Genomic DNA, 20898 nt, shown 5'->3' on the forward strand with positions numbered 1-20898 from the left:
CTTCCCGATTTTGTAAGAAATGTCCATGTAAGGAATTGGCTAGGCTGAATTTCCATCGGGAGGCTGTAAAAGGGTAATCTCTTCCACACTCATTTTTTTGTTTGCTTTTTGCTTGTTTGTTTTTTTTTTTTTTTTTTTTTTTTTAATAAGCGGAACTCAGTTCCTTGCAGTTGTAGAGTGTATATCCCTGTTTCCTTGCTGGCTGCCAGCTGAGGTGGCTTCGAGTTCCCAGAAGTGCTCCCTTTCTCTACGCCCCACCCCCACCCCCGTTTACAAGCTCACAATGGTGAGTCAAATCTTCCTTGTGCTTTGAACCGCTGACTTCCATCCAGTCCCCAGCCAGAGAGAGCTCTCTGCCTTTAAAGGGCTCACTCACGTGCTTAGGTCAAGCCCATCGGTGTCATCTTCCTATCATTAGGTCAACTGATGCAGGATTTTAATTACAACTGCAAAATTTCTTCACAGCACTATCTAGATTGGGGTCTGGTTGAATAGCTGGGCAAAGACGTGTGCACAACAACGGCCAAGAACTTCAGGGTCACTTGGAACTTAGCCTCCCACACATCTCCCCACCACATAAAATTATGTTCCATATACACACTCAAGTCTGTACCCTGAGAAACTGCCCATTTCTCCTATGATCCTGTGAAGAGAGGAACCCTTTGAGCTATCACAGGACCTAAACACATCCTAATGGAAAGAGCCCAGCTCTGTAGCTGAGTCTCCCCTGTGCCAGGTCTGAAAGCCAGGACCAAAGCCCACTGTCCCCAGGTTCTCAATAAGCATGGCTCCCCAGATGCCTTCGGTGACCGGTAACTCTAGGGTAGAAGTGCTCTGGTGCGGTATATGGAGACATCTAAACTGCTAGCTCCCTAGCTGTTTCTGTATTTCCACTGCCTATTTTTAATACATCTGTTCTTAGAATGAGTGAATAACATTTATCACATAAAGTACCTAAAAGACAGCTAATGCTCCTCCAGTCCTGGCCCTGTACAGTTTAGAGCTGAAGGATTTATAATAAACAAAGTGTATTTTTTAAAAAATCACATGAAAATTGAACAGCCTGATGTTTGATATTTACAATATTAACATTTAGTAATTTCCTACTGCTTTGTAATTAGAGTCGACTCCCAAGAGGTGGAACATAATTGCTCACTTTGTAGCTGTGGCACTTCTGGATCAAGAAGTGATTAAAATATTTATACTGCACAGCTTGTTCATTTCACTTATATTATCAGATTAATTTACTTTGATTCTCTGTGCATCAATATTTTTGCTTTTCTCCTCTAAAATGGCACTTCAAAGAAAATAACTGATCATAGTCTGAGCATCTAGCTGTGCATTTGCAACCAATAAAATGACAGGCTGATCCAGACACTGTTCTTTATTAGAATACTGAAAACATATTTCCTATTTACAAGATGCAAAATACCAAACAGACCAACAGTTAAAATCATTTTCAGTAGAGCTTCCGAAAAGAGATAAAATTTCCAATAGTAATTTACTAATGGTATATGATTTAACAAGGTTTGTCTCTTCGGAAAGTTTTCTATGCTTTAAATATTTCTAATTTTGATGAAAAACTGAATAAATATATTTATTGTCTTACTGTCTAGAATATTATATACTTCTCTATTTTCTTTCAGATATATCTATGTATATTTACCTTAGGGAATTGAATTTTCAAGGTGGCACTTGTGTGAAGACTTTTCTCTAGCTTTCATAAATTCATTTCTATATTTTACCTCAGAGTTTAAGTGCTGGATGCTGCGTTTGGGGGGAACACTTTAATTAGATCTCTGAACACTTTAATGAAAGTAGTTCCCCAAATCCCAGTTAGGAAATGATCTATATTTGGAAATTGATTTTCAAAGGGCTGCATTTCAAATTACCTTGAGTTACAAGGTCAAAAGCTAGTAAAGGAAATAATTATTCAGGATGGAGAACGAACAGCCACGGTCTCATGCACAACTAAGTAAATTAGCTTTGGGCACTTCTGACTTCAGCTAAAATAGAGTGAGTATGAGAGGTTTAATTAAGTGACCATGTCCCCTCTTACTACTCTGTGTGAAACTGTGTTATCCAAAATCAAATCTGTCCACAATCAATTTTACTATCATTTCTGAAGTCTGTTGAGGAAACAGGGACTTCAGCCGAGGGGCCACTGGAGGCAGCGAGTTTGCAGCCCGAGCCTGGTGCCCTGAGGAGAGACAGAAGACGGAAGGACTGTCAGAACTCGGCACTCCCATGCTGCGCAGCACTCGCTGCCTGCAGTGCCTGACAGCGAGAAAGGGAAGAGAACAGAAGCCTGTCCGGTTAGACCCTAGTATCTCCTAGATGACATTGTTCTCAGTCCCCTGAGCAAAACAGAAAACAAGAATTAGGACAGGAAAAGAGACATGTCCAAACATGAATGCACGAAATCTCCCCAGCCCGCAAAAGACCTCTGTGGTCAACAGCATTGATTTCCCCTGAAGGCAACATGGTCCTTGTTAAAAACTAACCAAAAGACTAACTTCCAAACAGACGGGGAAGAAAAGCGTCAAAGATGAAGATGGGTCTCACTGGTGTATACATCAAAATTTATCAAGTCGTGCACCTGAAATACGTACCGTTTACGGTCAGGAGCCATGCCACAATAAAGGTGTTATAAAGGAAAAAAAGATTGAGATTGGAACATCTGGGAAGAATCAGACAACAGAGAAGAAATCCAGTAAAGAAACTACAAAAACCAGCAGTCAACACTGGAGTGCAAAGATGAAGTTCAATTCATTCTCATTTTTAAGATGTAATCTCTCAATACAAAACGACATTAATAAACTTAAATTAAATTTCCCCGCATACTTCGGGCAAAAGCCACGTCCGACATGGAGGCAACTCTAGGGCAAGTTTTGGGGTTTCTCTGAATCCCCAGAGCTTGCCCTGGAGCTGAGGGAGGAGGCACCAGAGAACGTGTGCAGACTTGCAAAGACATCCCGATAGCAGAGCAGTGCCTCAGGGATGATCAACGTGTTGAACGGGTTTCTCTCCACCCACAGGTGTGTGCGCAGCCACGAACACCGGCACCGGCTTCCACAGACCGTCGTAGTGAGATGCAGGTGCTCGGCTCCCCGGCTCCCTGGGCGTGGAGCCTCACTCCTTTCCTCTTCTGGCTCCATGTCCCCACACCTGGAGGGTCTGCTGTGTGTCAGTCCCTCAAACACCACTGCCATCGTGACCACCAACCAGCTCCCGACCGTTATGGCCACGTCTCTCTACCACTCTGTCCTCACAGCACCTCAGCCCCGTCACTCCTCCTATCCTGTCACCAGAGCTCTGCAGAAGCTGACAAGATGCTGGTCAGCAAGCTCTCCAACGAGCCAGTCCCGGCCCCTCCTCTGCGAGGTCAACACTCCCACCCCCACGGCTGATCGCAGGCTGCCCACCTGACCTCACCGAGCACAAAGTCGGGAAGAGATGTGACTGGAGGAGCCCAATGAAAGGAGCTTCACGAGTTAACAGCCAAGAGTCGAGTCCCTGAGCGCCAAAGCAACCAGCATCCCGCCTCTGTCCTCTTCACACCCTGCGGTGCTGGGTTTAGGCTTCTTCACGGGCTGTTTGATTGGCACACTTCCTCAGAAACTCTGTCCTTCCTGTCTCTGGAAGTGTGTTGTTTTCGTTAGGGGATACAGACTGCTAAGCATTCCTTTCTCATCCTTCAGGAAGCCCTTCTTTTCCTGGAGAGAAGAGATGGGAAGGCAAAGGGACCAGATCCCCACGAATGTCATTGCGAGACGTCAGCCTCATCCATGCGCCCCTTCATTTATTCCTTCAAAACATTCATTCGAAGAAACAGAATCAATGTTCCTACTGTGGCAAGTTTTTCTCAACTTATCTTTGCAGAGATCTTCATTCCATTTTCTACGCCCCCGCAGAATGTTTTTTTTCCACTTGCATTAAACTTGTAGCACACTGGAACTACTTCTTTACTTACAGGAAACGTAAGCTTTTTGAAAACAGGGAGTTCTTTTCCTCAACTCTGTACACCCAAGCCTACACCCAGCCTGGTGCACAGAGGGAGCTCAGGAACACTCCACAAGGCTGGTGGCCAGTAGGCTAAAACACTGTCCAGGAAGACAAAACACTGTCCAGGAAGACAGGCATCCTGGGGGCCACGGCCAGCTCCACTGTTAACTGGCTATGACATTTCAATTCCTCATTTCAACTCTCAGGCTCCAGTGAACTATTTATAGAATGAAAAGATGAGGGGGTCCTTTTTAAGGATGCTTTGAATACTAAATGCTTACAAATTTAGTTTACATTCCTGCCAGAGGTGACACTAATATCTAATAAAAAGTATCTCCTTCAACCCCCAGGAAGAAAATAGATACTGTCAACTGAATTGAAAGTAAATCCTTTTATTCTCAACATTACGTGATGTTCAGCCTTGCGCTGCTCTCGCGGAATGTGGCTGATGTGTGAGGGGAAAGAATGAGGCTACACTGAATCCCTTAGTTGGCCAACTCTTCATGGTCTAAAAATCTGCTCCTTTTTCACACTCCAAAGGGAAAAACAAGGGCCAAAACTCTGTGAATATTTTGGAATCAACTGTTATTTTTCCACGGCCAGGAAAAAGAACCAGAGGAACTTCATTCCTTGCGTGGAACAAAAGACTCCACCCAAAAGTCAAACTGTACTATTTAGTGAATGACAGCTGAAATAATTCGTTTGCCGTTTTATATAAATACATTTGTCATTCTTTCAATGTGCGTGAATTCCAAATTGTAAACAACCGTGAAGGAGTTCACACAAATGGTCTGCTGCGAACCCCCACCTTAACACCCTGGGGGGAAAAAATGTAAAAGTCCTGACTTTCAGCATTTGCTGATCTCCACGGTGAAAATACTTCTGCAAGAGTCGATTTCAAAGTAATAACTGTTTCAACAACTGGCTCCCAAAATTCCCAGACATTTAAATATTGGCTTTTGTGAGCCAGCAGCAGGAGAGTCCGGCGGTCCACTGGAACACACAGACGTCGCAGAACTGTCTACATGGCTGCCCTGGGCCTCTGCCCTAAAACGCTGCTACTGAGGGTGTAGCCCCTGAGCCAAGGGCACTGGCAGAACCGAGGGCAGGTGTTGGCAATCTTTAGTGCCCTTGGTCTGTCACCTTCTTGTAAAGGAAGCTTTCTCAGGACCAGCCACCATCCATCCATCTAGTTACAGTCTGTAGCAACAGCAAAGACACAGAGGTGGCAGTAACCATATGGCCCCCACAAGGCCTAAAATGTTGACTCTTTGGCATTTTACCCAAAACAGTTGACCCGTCTGCCATCTAGGACACTGCCAGAAATGGAGCTACCCAGTCGCCGCCCAGACTCACTAAAGACAGTCTGCATTTCACAAGGCCTCCAGACAACTCCCAAGGAAATTAACGTTTGAAAAGCACGGCTCCAGAGCTGCTGAGCTGGGAGGGGCAGAGATGACCTGCAAGATCAGAAGGGGCAGGTGTGGCGGGAGGCTTCTGCCGGGAAACAGCCAGGAGGAGGTGCGCTTTAAGATACATACTGCACGGGACTGGCTCACGAGGCTGTGGCGCCTGGCATAGCAAGTTCAGAACCCACAGGGCAGACCATCAGGAAGGGCAGGAAGGAGCTCTTGGGCACGAGGCGAAGCTTTTATCCAAAGGAAGAACTCCTTCTTCCTCAGGGAACCCTCAGTTCTCCTCCTCGACCCCCTTTACCAATTTAAATCAGATTGTCTAGAATCATCTCCCTTGTTTAAGGTCAACTGATGATGAACTTTATAATCACATCTATGACACACCTTCACAGAGAATCCTACATCAGTGAATAACAGGGGGCCGGGGAGTGGGTACCATTTAGCCAAACTGATACAACTTGGGCGCCACAGCTGAGTGAAGGCGGGACTACAGAGCGGGTACACCAGGGAATGAACGTGACAGGGATTAAACAGCTAAACATCTCCAGTTCCTAATACTGCAGAAAGGTAGATACGACCTTACGGACTTCAAATAGTAAAAGGTAATTTTCACTTTATTCTGGTATCACACAAATGCTCTGAGGTGTAATACTCTATCAATTCTGCTAACCCTTGGTAAAATCATCTTCTTACGAAGTTAAGGTGGTAAAAAAAAGTTTAGGAAACTACGCTCCTGGTCTCCAGAAGAATAATTTTTATGGAGCAGTAAAAGACATCAATGATTTCTCCCCATTGAATCATAACATAAAATATGGTTTATTCAAAAGAAGATACTGGTGGCTGTTAGATTCTAGGGGATTATTCTTGGACCAAATGATCAGAAATATTTTTGAACCTCCAAAGGCCCCCCCCAAAAAAAAAAATCAAACAAACTTTTTTTTAGTGAGTTAAAATGATCAAGGTTTCCAGTTGTAACGAGATACTAGTTGAAACAGCTCTTTAGATTTCTCCGGGGTCTTGACTTGCCAAAGACAGGCGGAATATTTTCTCATTATTAGAGTTTCGGCAGAAAGGAAGCCAGATATCATGTCCTTTTCCATCTCACTGAGGGAAGTGCATTTGCGAACAGCAATTTCGAGCGCCCAGATGAAGGGAAGATGGCTGCAGAGCTCACAGTGACGCCTAACGACTCCACTGAAAGACGGGCGGTGGGTACTGTTGATTCTGCTTCAGGAGCAGCTCTCCTGAGAAGTCTGGTTTAGAAAGAGCGAAAATAACCGAACCACCCCGTCGTCAAGCACAGACACCACATTTCTTGATGGTGTCTCATGGTGCTCGAGGAGAGTATTTCCGTGACCACCAAAACTGAGATATTAAGCAGCCCAGGGTATATTTAGACTTCAGCCATCTTACTATGTTCAAGTGTACAGTAGTCTCTTTATTTTGAAGATCTGTGTAGTCTGAAAGATGCCATTTTTTGTTAATATGAAAGGGAACATCCCACATCCACCTGAAGACACAGTTTGGGTGCTGACCCACGTGCAGAATTCCTGAAAAGAAGCTGGAGGAGCCGGGATGGGGGTTTCCGACCAGGACTGCAGGACAGCACAGCTGGGGCGCCCTGTGTGATGGAAGTACCTGAGCTCCATCACAAACCCGTGGATTCCCTGGGAGGGGAGCCCACGGGCGAGTGAACAGACAAGCTCCCCAGCTGAAAGCAAGGTGCGGTCGGGGTGGCGAATTACCAGGCAGGCAGAAGAATTCAGGCAATAGCCTGAAACATATGGATGGACTGCTCCACTTTTACTTGAGAGCTGTTGCTTTTTCAGTGAAGCACCGAGGGGGCGCAGAGTTCAAGAGAAGCTGGGGTTTCGGGGATGTGCTGTTTACGAGCTCAGACAGCCCGGGTCCCCTTTCCTGCACTGTCACTGCCGCTCAGCTTCAAATCTCCGAGCTCCCCTGAGGCTCCCCCTTTCAGTTCCCCACTCGCTAACTGCAGGGCTGTGTTTCCAATGTGACTAGAAACCACAAATCACATCCCTCTCACTTCAAATTCTGCGGCCTCTCTGTTGTTTTCCTGCACACATAGCTTTCACCTGAGTGACTCCTTCTCTTGATGGAGCCTGACTCCCTGGCCGGCCCCACCCTTCCCTCCACCGGCACAAATCTTCTTTCCATTCCTCAAATCCAGCCACACCACCTCCTGTCCCAGGATCTTCAAAGCGGCATCTGCGCATCTACAACAAGCTCTCTTGTGTACCTAACCTGGGTCGGCCATCAGATCACCTGTTCCTCTTGTGGGAGGTCCTCACTCAGCCTCTGCACTCTCATGGCACTTTGCACAGCTCACAACTGCCTATTTATTGGGGGTGATTTGACCATCCATTTCTCCTGCCACATTTTACATCTCCTGAGAGCAGTGGGCGTGTTCCTTGTGATCAGTCTTCCAAAAGGAAGTAGCATAGATATTACCAATTTTAATTTGGAACAGTATTTGTTGCAGATTGTTGGAAATCCCATGGAGACCACTACAAAACCACAGGCTGAAGGTGAGTTTCGTTGGGGTATGGAGAAAGAAGACGAGGCACAGGGTCTGTCACACTGTGTTTAAGGCATCGCGCTCCCTGAACTCTCCAAGGTTGAACCAGGAGGTGGTGCTGTCAGTCATGCGTCGCATTCAGATATGCCCGCCTCGCATGTTTTCAGGGCATCTTTGTTTTTACAGTCCCGCTAGTAACTAAAGGACTGGGACAAATGCTGTGAGTTAGTTGCCTCAGATGCATCACTGAGGAGTAACCCAGTGCCCAGGCATCGACCTGAGAAAGGATATGAGATGAGCTATTCCAAATTCACCTTCCTGGCTGACCCAGACTTACGTCCTCATTTGCATGTGTTGAGTAAACCAATCAAATAACCTATCACCTTCAGCAGAGACTTTGCTTAAGTGAAACAAACTGCTTTTGTTTCTGGAGGAAAATATTATTGTGTTTTTCTCATCACTGTGTGTGATTTGAAAAAAATCAATAGTCAGTGACTTAAAATACATTATTCAATGCCAAGGTCTTTTTAGACAACCGTATATGTATATACATGCAAACTCATGCATAATCACATGAATACATAAAATTGGAATTGTGTAAGAGATTAGTCCTTTCATGTTTCCTTTTTATTGGAAAGTGTTATCTGATTGATTGTCGATATGTTTCAAAACACAGCAAGTGTAGGGCATGTCGAAAGGGCAGAGGCACTGACTTGAAAGGGCTGCTAGTGGCCCAAATCTGGGCCAATTTGAACAAAAATTAGAGTAATGGATTATGTCCCACAGACCAGAAGGAGAAACCGGAAGAGCACACTGATGTAACCATTCAATAAAGCAACAAGCGGGCAGTGTAATTCCGACTAACAAGTGTATAAAGAACAATAGAAAAATCACCATTCAGCAACGGCCAAGTAACATGGTAAAATGAGTTCTACATTGTGATGAAAAGCAGCGCATTTACATGGTCCCAAATAATGTCGTCACAAGTCATGTACTGATGACAAAGAGAAAGGATAAAACTCGCAGAAAAATCTAGCAGACAACACCTTAAACAAGTGACTGAAGTTAGTATCACCATTAACTGAACCAAAAAAGTCAACCTCGTACGTCTCCTGATACAATGTTCTGACAAAGACAAAAGACAAAGACTGAAGAACTGTTTTTGACTAAAGGATACTGAGGGGATGTGAAAACTAAATATATGGCATCCGTTTTCATCCTGGCCCAGAAACAGAACATTACTGACAAGTGGCAAAGTCTGAACAAGCCCCACAACTTAATTAACATTTTATCAAGTTATGAATTTGTAAGATGTTAACATTCAGTACATCTGATGGAACTTATGTTAATTTTCTGTGAAGTGTTTACAATTTTGTTTAAGTCTGAAATAATTTTAAATTCAAAGTCTTTAAAGATATAACTCCTCAAGGAACACATTTTTAAAATGGGCAGAAGATCTGAACAGACACTTCACTAAAGATGTTTAGTGTATTAAAAATACCCAACATCATTTGTCAGCAGGGAATTAAAGTTAAGACAATTAGCCACTACCTCTTAACTAATGGGATAGAATCCAAAAAACTGACAACACCAACTGCTGGCAGAGATGTGGAGAAACAGATGTTCTCACATACTGCCGATGTGAATGCAAACTGGTACAGCCACTTTGGAAGACAGTTTGGCGGTTTCTTATAAAACCAGTTATCTACCCAACTGATCTTAACTCATGTCTACACCGAAACCTGCAGGAAAATGTTTATAGCAGCCTCGTTCAGGATCACCCAAAACTAATCATCCAGGGCGGCCTTCAATAGGTAAATGGATGAACAAAGTGTGGTATGTACACGCACATGATTATTATTCAGAATTTTTTGAGCTCTCAATTCATTAAGAAGACACAAACTGTGTGACGGCAGTTGTGTTGTGACATTCTGCACAAGGCACAGCTCTAGAGGCAGTAAAAAGATCAGTGGTTTCCAGGAGTTTGGGGGGAAGGGATGGAACAGCCCATCTGGAAATAGAGGGCTTGATTTTCACTTCAGGAATGGATCACTCCTAAAGCAGCTCCTTTTCCATCAGAACTAAAGTGCTGAACTAACTCCCAAAAGCTAAGAACGTTGAAAAAGAATCATCTATCAAAATTCAAAAATAAAACCTGAGTTACTGACGCAGTACAAAAGAAAAGACGTGCTGGTTGTTGGACGCTGCTGAAAGAAGAGACGGAAGAGGGCACAGACACCGGATTAACGAGGGTACACACTAAGTTCTTGCCTGTATTCTTCTGTCTAAATCTAGATGTCACAGAAGTGAGGTGGAGACAAAGATTCGCACGGGCACGTTCAGAAATGCCCATGGGGGCTCGTTACGCAGAGGGTGCTTGTTGTAAGCCAGCGGGCGACGCCTCCTGCCGGAACGGGGCTGAGGTACCAGCGACGGACGGGGATGGCGCACGGAGGTTTGAATTCACCTTGTCAGAGGGCTTGAGACCGGTTGTGCTTTTCACCCCACACAATATCCAGAGACCTGATCAGTAGCTGTGGGCTATCACGTAAAACTCTGCCACTGAATATGAAAACCTGATCATGAAAACCAGCTTAGTAAATAACCCACCAAAACATATCTCAAGAACAGTCAAATCAAAAAGGAAAAAAACCTGACTTTCTTCACTTGCAAGAATGAATGAGAATCCAAAATAATTTTAAATACTTGGCATAGACACTAAAACTAGATTCTATGTCTACCAAATTTTCCGATTCTCTGCTATAAACAGACATGGACTTCAATTCCAGCCTCACCACATACCAGCTCTACAGCCTCCGGGAAAATTCAGAGTTCTGTGTCCGCCTTTGTGCACGAACACGACTGCTGGCTACTTCACAGATTTGTTTCTAAGGCTGAGATCATGTATGTAAATTCACTTAAGAGTCTGACCGTAGAAACTACACACACAGAGAAAAAGGTGAACTTACTTATTATTTACTGCTTATACTTTTAAATATCCAAATTGTGATTTTGAGTCAATTAATGAGAATTCTGTAACTAGAAAGCACATAATAGGTATGTAGTAAAACTGCTTTATCCTTAATCAAGCCTTTTTAAAGTTGATGTTTTAATATAGTCCTGAAAATATCTGATAAACCCTTATAATACATGTCAATCAATAATGCATAACAGCACTTTGCCAAATCCTTAGTTTTCAAGATCTCCATGGCAACTACCAATGATCTTCTGCCAAATTTCTGTAGTTCCTTTATGGCCCAAATGAGGTGCCCTTCCTTTCTAACATCTTCCCTGACCACCCCAGTGTTTGCAGTGGAATTCTATAGCACACCTAGCTTGTCCCATGCATTTCTAAGACACTGTACGATACTGGAAATCACTATTTATTCTCTCATATACGTCTGCCTCCCTAACTAGTTTGGAGACCAATGGTAATTGTAAAAATGTATCATCTTGTGAATCTTCAGTCCCTGTTCAATAAATGTTTGGTTAACGAATGAATGGATGCCAATTCTTGAATGAAACCCAAGTATTTTCTAGTGAAAACACCTCGCATTTCAGAGATGAGAAAACTGAAGCCCCTGAACTTTAAGATCGTAGAGTTGAGTGTAAAAAGTAAATAATGAGAAATGTGTAAAAGCTTAATGGTAAGACAGGATGTTAGCGGGGTTGAGAACGATGGTGCCACCATCCTTGACTCTGACCTCAGACCCAGCAGAGGCTGAGCGTAAGAGGCAGACTTCACGTGTTATGCCACCTGAGGCTTAGAACAGAGTGGAAAAACGAGCGTCAAACATGACATGACAAAACTGAAGAGAGACAAGCACAGATTATAAAGTGGCTGTTTCTTCAACAGAGGTTAGCACGAGCGTCATCATGTCTTAAATGTCCCATGTCTAGAGGATGTTGTCAAGGTGACGTCACACTTCTCACCTGAAAAGCATCGTGGCAAATTCTCCAGCTTAGTTATAAAATTGGATTCGGTTTACTCATTTAACTCCAGGTTTTAGGCAATGCCTTGCATTATTCTTTAAAAAGTAAAAGTAGGATCCATTTTACAAATGACTGTTACCAGAGGAGAAACATTTCCCTCCACCCCATAAACCATCTGTGAACGACGAGACGTAAATACGGATGGAAACACGATTTTAATCAAGCACCAGTCACATCAAATCACTCAAAAAAGAGGCAACAAAGGAAGGATGAGGACACAGAAACACCCATTTACATAAAAAATGAATGACTGATATATAAAGAAGACAAAAGAGTAAGTGAGATGTTTGCTGAATGCAAAAGGAATCACCGGAGCTCATATTTAATTCTTGTGAAGCTGGAGAGGATATAGATTTCCATTTTACTTCTATTGAAGGACTGACCTAGTGCCTGACTTCTAAAAGATGCAGCACGCACAGCCCGTGTTTCCAGTTTCATGATGTGTTAATAAGGAGGGATACAAATCAAAGGGGAACGAGAAACCTCAAACGGAAACATCTCCGCATCTGCCTTTGGAGAAGTGGATAAATGGCAACTGTGGATTCTGTTTTGCATCACGTTTTCAGATGAAGTTAAGGGCAAATAATACAATGCTCCCTGTGAACCAGCACATGGAAAATTGAATCTGAGACACGATTTTTAATATCTTTAACCGAAAGCATTCTTTCTACATTTTTCACGTGCTTTGATCTCCAAAGCGTGCCAAAAAAATCAGTGCTAAAATAACCAGCAGAGGCAAAGGCAGTCAACTCAAAGCCTTCCTCCTTCACCTGAGCCACAGATATTGAAATAAAAGTCATCTGAGTGATTCTTTGCAAAAAGTTTTAATTTTAAAAAAACTGGTGTGGGAACAACTGACATGTGCACATTAGATCTCTCTCCTTCTAAATACAGAGTTTTCCTTCTAAACACAGAGTTTGTTACTATCTGGTTTAAGCCATAACTGGACTGAATGTTCCTTTGGGTAGATGTCGCTACCTACCAAAGGAGTCTGAGGTGGATGCTAGCTACCCCCTGACCTGCATACAACCCACCAAGTTATGAAGGATGCTACCTGCAGGCACAACTCTCCAAGACAGTCATTTCACTGAATACTTATTAGCAATCAAGCACGAAAAGTGGTCTCTACAGCCTACGTGTAAAGTGGAAGACGTCTCAGGTCTTTCTATCCTTGTGATTGATTCAGTCACCAGTTTATTCATTTTCCCTTTAGGGCAATCACCAAAATCCAGAGGCAAGATTCCCTCACCTTAAACCTAGGATCAAGTAATCAGAAGCTGAACACCGGACCACTGAGGAATTTAGCCTAGAACATCATTCTTCCAAGTTGAAGACAGAGCCTTAGTCCCCATCCATGCATCACGGGAATGTCTACAACATTTTCAGCCATTCCATGTATTTAGAATTTTTTTCATGTCACCATAAGAGCCCAAGTCTGAAATTCATCATGCTAAGTGGGTCATCATTTTCAACAATACACGCTTATTTCTGATATTCAATAAGCTAATTAGCCAAGTGACCTAGTGGATGGAAACATGTGGAATAAAACTGCTGAGAGTGGACGCCTCTCAAGTATGTGCTTCCTGGTCAGAACCACCCAAAGGTCAGATTTCCTGATTAGAACCAAACATAATTTCACACTGTATACTCTGATGTCCTTAAGGTAAGCTACCATCACCGTGACAGTATCTTTTCTTATTCTAAAGTAATTTACTCAAGTCGCAGAAAAAATTTAAAACACAAAGCAATTAATTATCTTAAAAAGATATTAATTCTACCCAGAATTAGAGCTTTCCCATCAAGTATAGCACAGAATCACTGTCAACGTTTTTGACCTTCAGCACACACACGTACACCCATACATCCTGGTGGACGCAAATGAACTCAGACACACGGATACCAAAGTACACTGAGTGACCACAGATCCAGCATCTACAAGAGGTCCCATTACTACACATGACCCCCTTCACCCCTGTACGAGCCCCTCCTGGTTTGGAGGATTCCTCTGGCTTCATTATTTCTAGAGTTGCTGGAGCTTTGTCACATGACATCCATTTTCACTGCTCTATTTTCCTGTCGTTTGATTTGGACTGTTAACCTTATTTCTGTTCATTCTCAAGTCTAAAATGTACTTGGCACCATAAAGCTACTGTGGGCCACACCAGGTCCCCGGAGACTGACTGCTTGACTCGCTCATTCATCTGATGAATACTTACTCAGCTCCTACTATGTCGTCCACACCTTTCCAGGGTCTGGGGCTGCCACAGACAGAAAATCATCCATGATCTTGCAGAGCTCATACTCCAGGGAGATGGAGCGGCGGGCGGCTAACAATAAATAAAGTAATGGAGTGAGAAAGATACCACGTTACCTCCTGACAAGTAATGAAGAAGAAAAAGGCAAAGCCCACGGTGTAACGGAAGTGCTGGGACGGAGGGAGTTGCAACTTCAAAAAGGGCGAGGGGGACCGCACAGAGGTGGGAGCTGAGTGCAAGCTGAAGCTCGGGAGTGTCACAGCCTCCTTGGTGTCTGGATGGAGAGGGCAGAGCAGAGGCTGAGCACGAAGTGTGCGTGTCACGCTCAGGGAACAGCCCACTGGCACATGTGCTTGGAGCAACATGAGCCAAGAATGAGAGAGAAAGGGGGGTCGGAGCGAACCAGGGTCCAGATTTCCCCAGGCTTTGTCAGCGTGGGGGCTTTACCTGCCTGAGATGGAGAGCCCCTGGAGAGGTAATACCTGGTTTTACCTTAAGATCATTCCGCTTCTGTGTTGAGATGACAAAGATGGAAGAGAGGCAAAGGAGAGAAACCACTGGACTGATCAAAGCAAGAGAAGACGGTAACAGATGAAGGTGGTGGCAGCGAAACCGCGAATGGATAATGACGGTGGTTTGAAGGTGGAGCCCATCAGACCTTCACGGGATCAGACATATGACACGAGAAAGGCAGGAATACATTGGATGTCAATATTTTCGCTGTCATCTCAAGACTGGCTTTACCATTCATTGGAAAGTGAAGACTCTGTAGAAGGCATGAGACTTTCTGAGAGGACCACGGGAGGGAGGGAGCAGAGATACACTGAGAAGAGGTCCCCAGACTAAATCCTGGGGACCGCCAAGGCTTCAAGTCAGAGAGATGGAGGACTCGGCAAAAGGGACTGAGAAGGAGCAGCCGGAGAACTGAGAGGACAATCTGGAGAACGTACTGCCCTCTCCCCATATAAGCCTTTTCATTAATTCCCCGGAGCACAGCAGAGATCATGTGTTAATGTGTTATGCAACTTTACTAAAAGCTCCAGGGGAACAAAATTCAACTTGTAAACAAGGAAAGGAATAGGAATGGCTACACTACCTGACAGACCGATGGGACCCCGGTGCCACGCCAGCATCTCGGGGTGCGGTGGTTCCGAGGTTACCCAGCTCTCCTGCATGCGGGAGGATGCTCTTTTCACCCTTGGGGGACACCTGAAACATGCCCAGACTCCCTGAAAATAAGACGAAGGAGAAGAAGAAACCAGAGGCACAAATGAACAGCACCACCAGGTCAGCCTAATGCTTAATCTCCAAGACCCCATTTCTTAAAATTCAGGATGCGTGTCTCTGCACAGGTTTCCAGAGGGAGTCTCTCCCTTTACCTGCATCTGGGGGCTGTACTTTCTGGACCTACTTTTAGAATGTGTTCAGAACACAAAAGACCAGCATTCCTATAATGCTAAGCCTGGGGTGAGAGGGCAGAGAGCTGTCTTCGCCTCTTTCTTCTTTCTAAACTAGGGACCAAGAGGAAGAAGAATGCCTCGGACCAGGAGCATTGCTCCAGGTCCTCCTGGCGTTGTCTCTAACGTCACACGTGGATGCTGCCTGTCCGTCCTCATCTTCCTTCCAGCCTCACATGACAATGAGGATCTCAGTTCTGTCCCGCAGGCTTCAGGGTCACGGTTGCTCGCCTCCTGTGAGCCTGGTCACAAACACCCTCGCAGGAGCGAGCACAACTGCGCACCATCAATCCAGCCTTAGGAGGCATCATCTCCAGAGCTGCATCTGTGCGTACTTGAAGGATCAGGAGACTCTTAGTCAAATTCCCTTTTATTGGCTTACGCTTTCTTAATATTCACCATATGCTTTGTATTTTATCTTTCCTCTTTCATTGGGAAAAAAAGATGAAAAATGGGTACTGTTAAGTATTATTCTCAGTAAGTCAAATGAAACTTACATTTTTAAAGGAGAAACAATTGCCTTACTGCGCTAAATGAGCATACAATGCTTGGAAAGTTACTGTGAGCAATCGCGTTTCAACACTCAGGCCAGCTTAGTTTCCCATTACCTCCCAAGTGCACCCATTTGCTAACTTACGCCAGGCACTCCTCTCAGCACTGGGGATGATGCAGTGAACAAGCAGACAAAAGCCCCTTCCCTTCTCACTGAGGTTCTGGAAGAGGGAGAGTGCCCAGCTGTCCCCGAGTTAAGGAGGAAGTGACAGTGGACGGCATCCTACCCATGCTGGGACAGAAGAGCTGTGGCCTCCTGGTGCCCAGACAGGCGACCGGAAACCCGCCAACTTGTGTGCCGCCAGGGGTCTCCTTCCTCGTTCCAGCCACTGGACCTCACTGGGCAGGAAGGAGAAAACAGTGCCCGAGGTACTCAGCTGTCAGAGAGGGACAGGCCAGCCCGAGTGTGGGGTCCACAGACATCTGGCAGATTCCTGCTCCAAGGCCCCTCGGGTGCCCGGCTGTTGGCCTTTAAAGGAAACAAAGAACTTCTCTTTGCTAGCACACACCTGCCTTAGCTGAACCGATTACGCTATAGCTGGGGCTCCAGCTCCACGATGCCCGGAAGCCGGACCACCAAGACCGGCCACAACCACCTCCCCAGGATCCCAACTCCTTACCAAATGCCCGGCCCTTCCTCCCCTTTCACGACCCACTTTGTGCCCGGTGTCGCGTGAGCACAAGGAGTTAAAGGTTGTCCTCTCTTATAAAAGACCTCAGCAACAGACCCTCGGGGCACAGACACCTGTCATCCACGTGGCCCATGGCTTGCCGACAGCAGGGAACCTAACAAACTCCTTTCCTATTTTCATCCTGCGTCTTTGGTAAATTCTTTCACCACCCATGTGCTGGACTGACGAATCCCACAACAAAGAGAACCCTAAAAGGAGAGATTCTGCTGGAAGAAGCCAGACGAACAGACACAGAGCACAGGGGGCACCACACCAGCAGAGCCACGCACGGGACGGTCACGCACTGCCACCCCACGTGGAGACAGCGAAGACTCTGTGACTCTGCCGCCCGCAGAAGTCCAGTGGAGGAAACAGCAGAAAGACTAGCCAAATGTCAAAACCTCGGAAAACCTGAGGTCACCAGGAGAGAAAGCAGTGAGGGACTGCGCTGGGTTGCCATCTAGAATGAGGATATTCTGGCTGGGAGTTAATATAAATGCGAAATAAGGATTCTTGACATTTAAAAAAAAAAAAAAGAACAACATACTGCAAACAGTCTCATAATATTTTGAAATTAAAGGAACTAAAATATCAGATCAAAACTCAGATTTGGGGCCAAGGAGAAAGAAGGGAGTGAAAGGGGTCTGTTCACGGGGAGGAAAGGAACACGGGGAAACTGTGAGAAAGAGACCTCCTTGCTAGGCTGAGGGGGGCGAGCGGGCGTGAACACTGCTGTGACAGTAAGTGAGACAGCCAGGGGGCCGGCAGGGCCACTCAAGGAACGCCACAGCAATTAACACCGAAAATGGTGAAGGATTCAACCCCCAGGAGGCCTTGAGGCTCAGGATGGTGGGAGATTTGACTTCTAGCAGAGCTTGAGCTTCGTATACGCCCATTGTAATGTAAACCTGGTGAATAACACGCCCACAGGCGCCCAGCAGTCCCGAGGCTGGCCACAAACGTCAAAGAGTGGGAAATGGCCAACTCCCTGGGAATCCCAGCGCCTCCCCCAGGCTACTTAGACTGGTCCTTCCACCTATTTGCACATGAAGCCATCAAGCCCATAAAAACTGGCAACACTGCCCCTCACTGCCCCTGCCCCTCTCTCTCCCTCTTCGGAGACGGCCTGCACTGTGTCTATGGAGTGTGTACCTACCTTTACTCTAATCTGAGCACCCGACCTCCTCACCGCGTGGCCTTTCTCTTGCTTTTCGATGTCTCTCTCTAAATAAATCTACCTTTACTCAGCTGTGGTTCATTCCTGAATTCTTTCCTGCGTGAAGCCAAGGACCCACACTTGGCGGGGCACGTCCCAGCGGCTCAACCAAGACCTGGGACACGGCCCTCCTCACGCCCCACATCCGTTTTCCTGCATCTTAAGGAGTTATTTTCTTCCCACATTTTAGTAAAGGAATACACGTAGGATTACAAGGACTGGGAAAGGGAAGGTAACCGCTAAGTCAAAAGGCCGCAGAAGACATCACCCAAGCAGGAACACTTCTGAGAGCCAAGGGACTCGATGGACAATTACCACGTGATGGACACCAAAGGGTCTGCTTGGGGGCCACCCAGAAGCACGGCTCATCAACCAAAAGTGATAGAAAAGTGCAGCAAAAATATATCAAAAGGCAATGTGATTTAACCAGCCGGAAGGAAACGGTAGGGGTACCCAGACACATAAGTAGCAAACACAAGAATAAAAATTAAAATCAAGTATATTGAGTTTTATTTACATGTCGTGAGCCGAAAAAGAAACTCGATCCAAAGATAGACTGTAACAATGCTTTAAAATAACAACGATAATAACGACAAAAAAAACACAGCTCTTTACAAGAAACATTTAAAAGAAAGTGTCAAAGAAGGCTGACAATATTGGGTGGGCAAACAGATACCAGGGAAAACAGAAAGCAGGAGTGACAGCTACAATCCGAGGAGATGGACTTAAGGCCAGAAGCACTGAGCATGATAAATAAAGCCATCATGTAAAAGCAGGCACCTGAAGGAAATACAGCAGCCCCGAAGACACAGAACAAAGCAGCTGTGGCACAGATTCAGCGACAACTCATGTAAACAAGGATCATGCAGAAAGGACACAAATCCAGCGGGAAATTTCGGCACATGTCTCCAGAAGTCTGGAATAATAAATGAGGGTGGAAAGAGAACTGAGCAGCCCAGCAAACACATCTGCATAGATTAAGGAGACTTTAATAATGTGCTAACGAGGAGGCACCTATTTTATGAATCTAAAAAATGTTTAAAATGTAGCCCTGTATTTTGCTACAAAGAAGAAATGAACAAGATATGTGTCTGCCAGTGCACTTCCTCTGGTGGAGCCCAAGAAAGTGATACATGTGTGACAGAAAGGTGACTGGTATGCTAACTACTGAGATACTTAGTTGCTCCCAACACTGATCCTGCGAGAGCTATGCTCAGAATTATCCGCTGTAAAAACCTCCATGTTTAATTAAGACTAAAAATAAAAGCATTTAGCACTGAGGATAGGAAACAAAATCAATTACAAAATGAAGCAAAGAAAAGGGACTAAGGACAGCCAAATGCAGAAACTGATAGTTTTTACAAAGGAAACCAAAGCAATACAGTCAAGATGAAAAGCTTCTTTAAAAAAGTGAAAATAAATTTACTCATATAAAGTTTCATAAACTGCATTAAGGGAAAACAGACTAACGTTGAATGATTAGAATGGTTCAAGGTAGCAACTGGACTCACGGTCCCGCGTGAGGAGATCCTAAAGGAAACATGGGAAGGAAAAAAAACTCTTCAAAGTGAAACGTAACTGTTTTAGTAATCACATCAGTAACAGTTTCAGAGAATTACATAAATGTAGAGATACAGTAGACGAATGCAAGTAGTATCACTAAACAATTTTAAACAATCTTAACATTTTGTGGACTTCTTGTTTTGATAAAGACATTGTCCTCGGTGCACTACTTGTGTTACTCTTCACAGGCACCTTATGTCACGTCATCCACATTTGACAGGTAAGGAGGCCAAGGCAAGGAGAGGCCACGTGGCTACTCAGTGGTGGAACTGGGACCCATTCAGGCTCCAGGGGGCCATGATGCCTTCACCCCCATTATGACAAGGGGAGTTTATTCCGAAATGCCAGAGTGCCTCTACGTGCAGAATTTTACACAACATTTTGCAAAGCCATTTTAAAACTTGGATTTTTTTTTTAATTGAAGTAGAGCCAATTGACAATGTGTTCATTTCTGGTGTACGGCATAGTGATTCACTCATACATATATATATTCTTTTTCATTATAGGCCATTACAAGGTATCGAATATAGTTCCCTGTGCTATACTGTAGGACCCTGTTGTCTATTTTATATACGGTAGTTGGTAAAAACTTCCATTTTTTAAAAAATATTCCATTCGTATTTAATTAACCTGGATTCATTAAAGGTCCATGAATAGGCTTCAAGTGTCTGCAATCTCTGAAATCATATGCAAAATAGAAACCACATATACATAGACTCGTTTTTGTAGAGATGAGTTTGCTTTTATCAGATTCTGAATGGCTAGTGACTATAAAAGATTTAACAATCACAACAGTGCTTATGGACTAAATCTGAGCAAGTGGGGCTCTTCTGCCAAAAGCACCCTGCATCGAAGAGAGAGGTTGACAGTCAACTGCACACCCACCCTCTAAGTTTTCATGAGGCTCTAACCCTTCTGCTTCTGGCAGTATTACTGACTCAAAAGACTCTCAAAGCACGCTGAAACTGCAGTACTATGTCCTTCAGAGCACATCCAGCCTAAAGAAAATGTTTAGTCCCCTCCTAAATTAAAAAAAAAAAAAAGGTGGGAGGACAACCAAAGCAAACGTAGACAGTGGTTAAGTAGATGCTAAAGCAAATGTTGTCTCTGGGGCACGTATCAGTTTTAGCACTAGGATTATAACTTCAGGTCCACAGTAGTAAGGTTGTGTTCTGTATGAAGCCAATATCCACTCAAGATAATTCACAGACCACTAGTTAAAACAGAGCCAG

Source organism: Camelus ferus, chromosome 30, assembly GCF_009834535.1.
Source record: "Camelus ferus isolate YT-003-E chromosome 30, BCGSAC_Cfer_1.0, whole genome shotgun sequence".
In the NCBI taxonomy this organism is placed as follows: Eukaryota; Metazoa; Chordata; class Mammalia; order Artiodactyla; family Camelidae; genus Camelus; species Camelus ferus.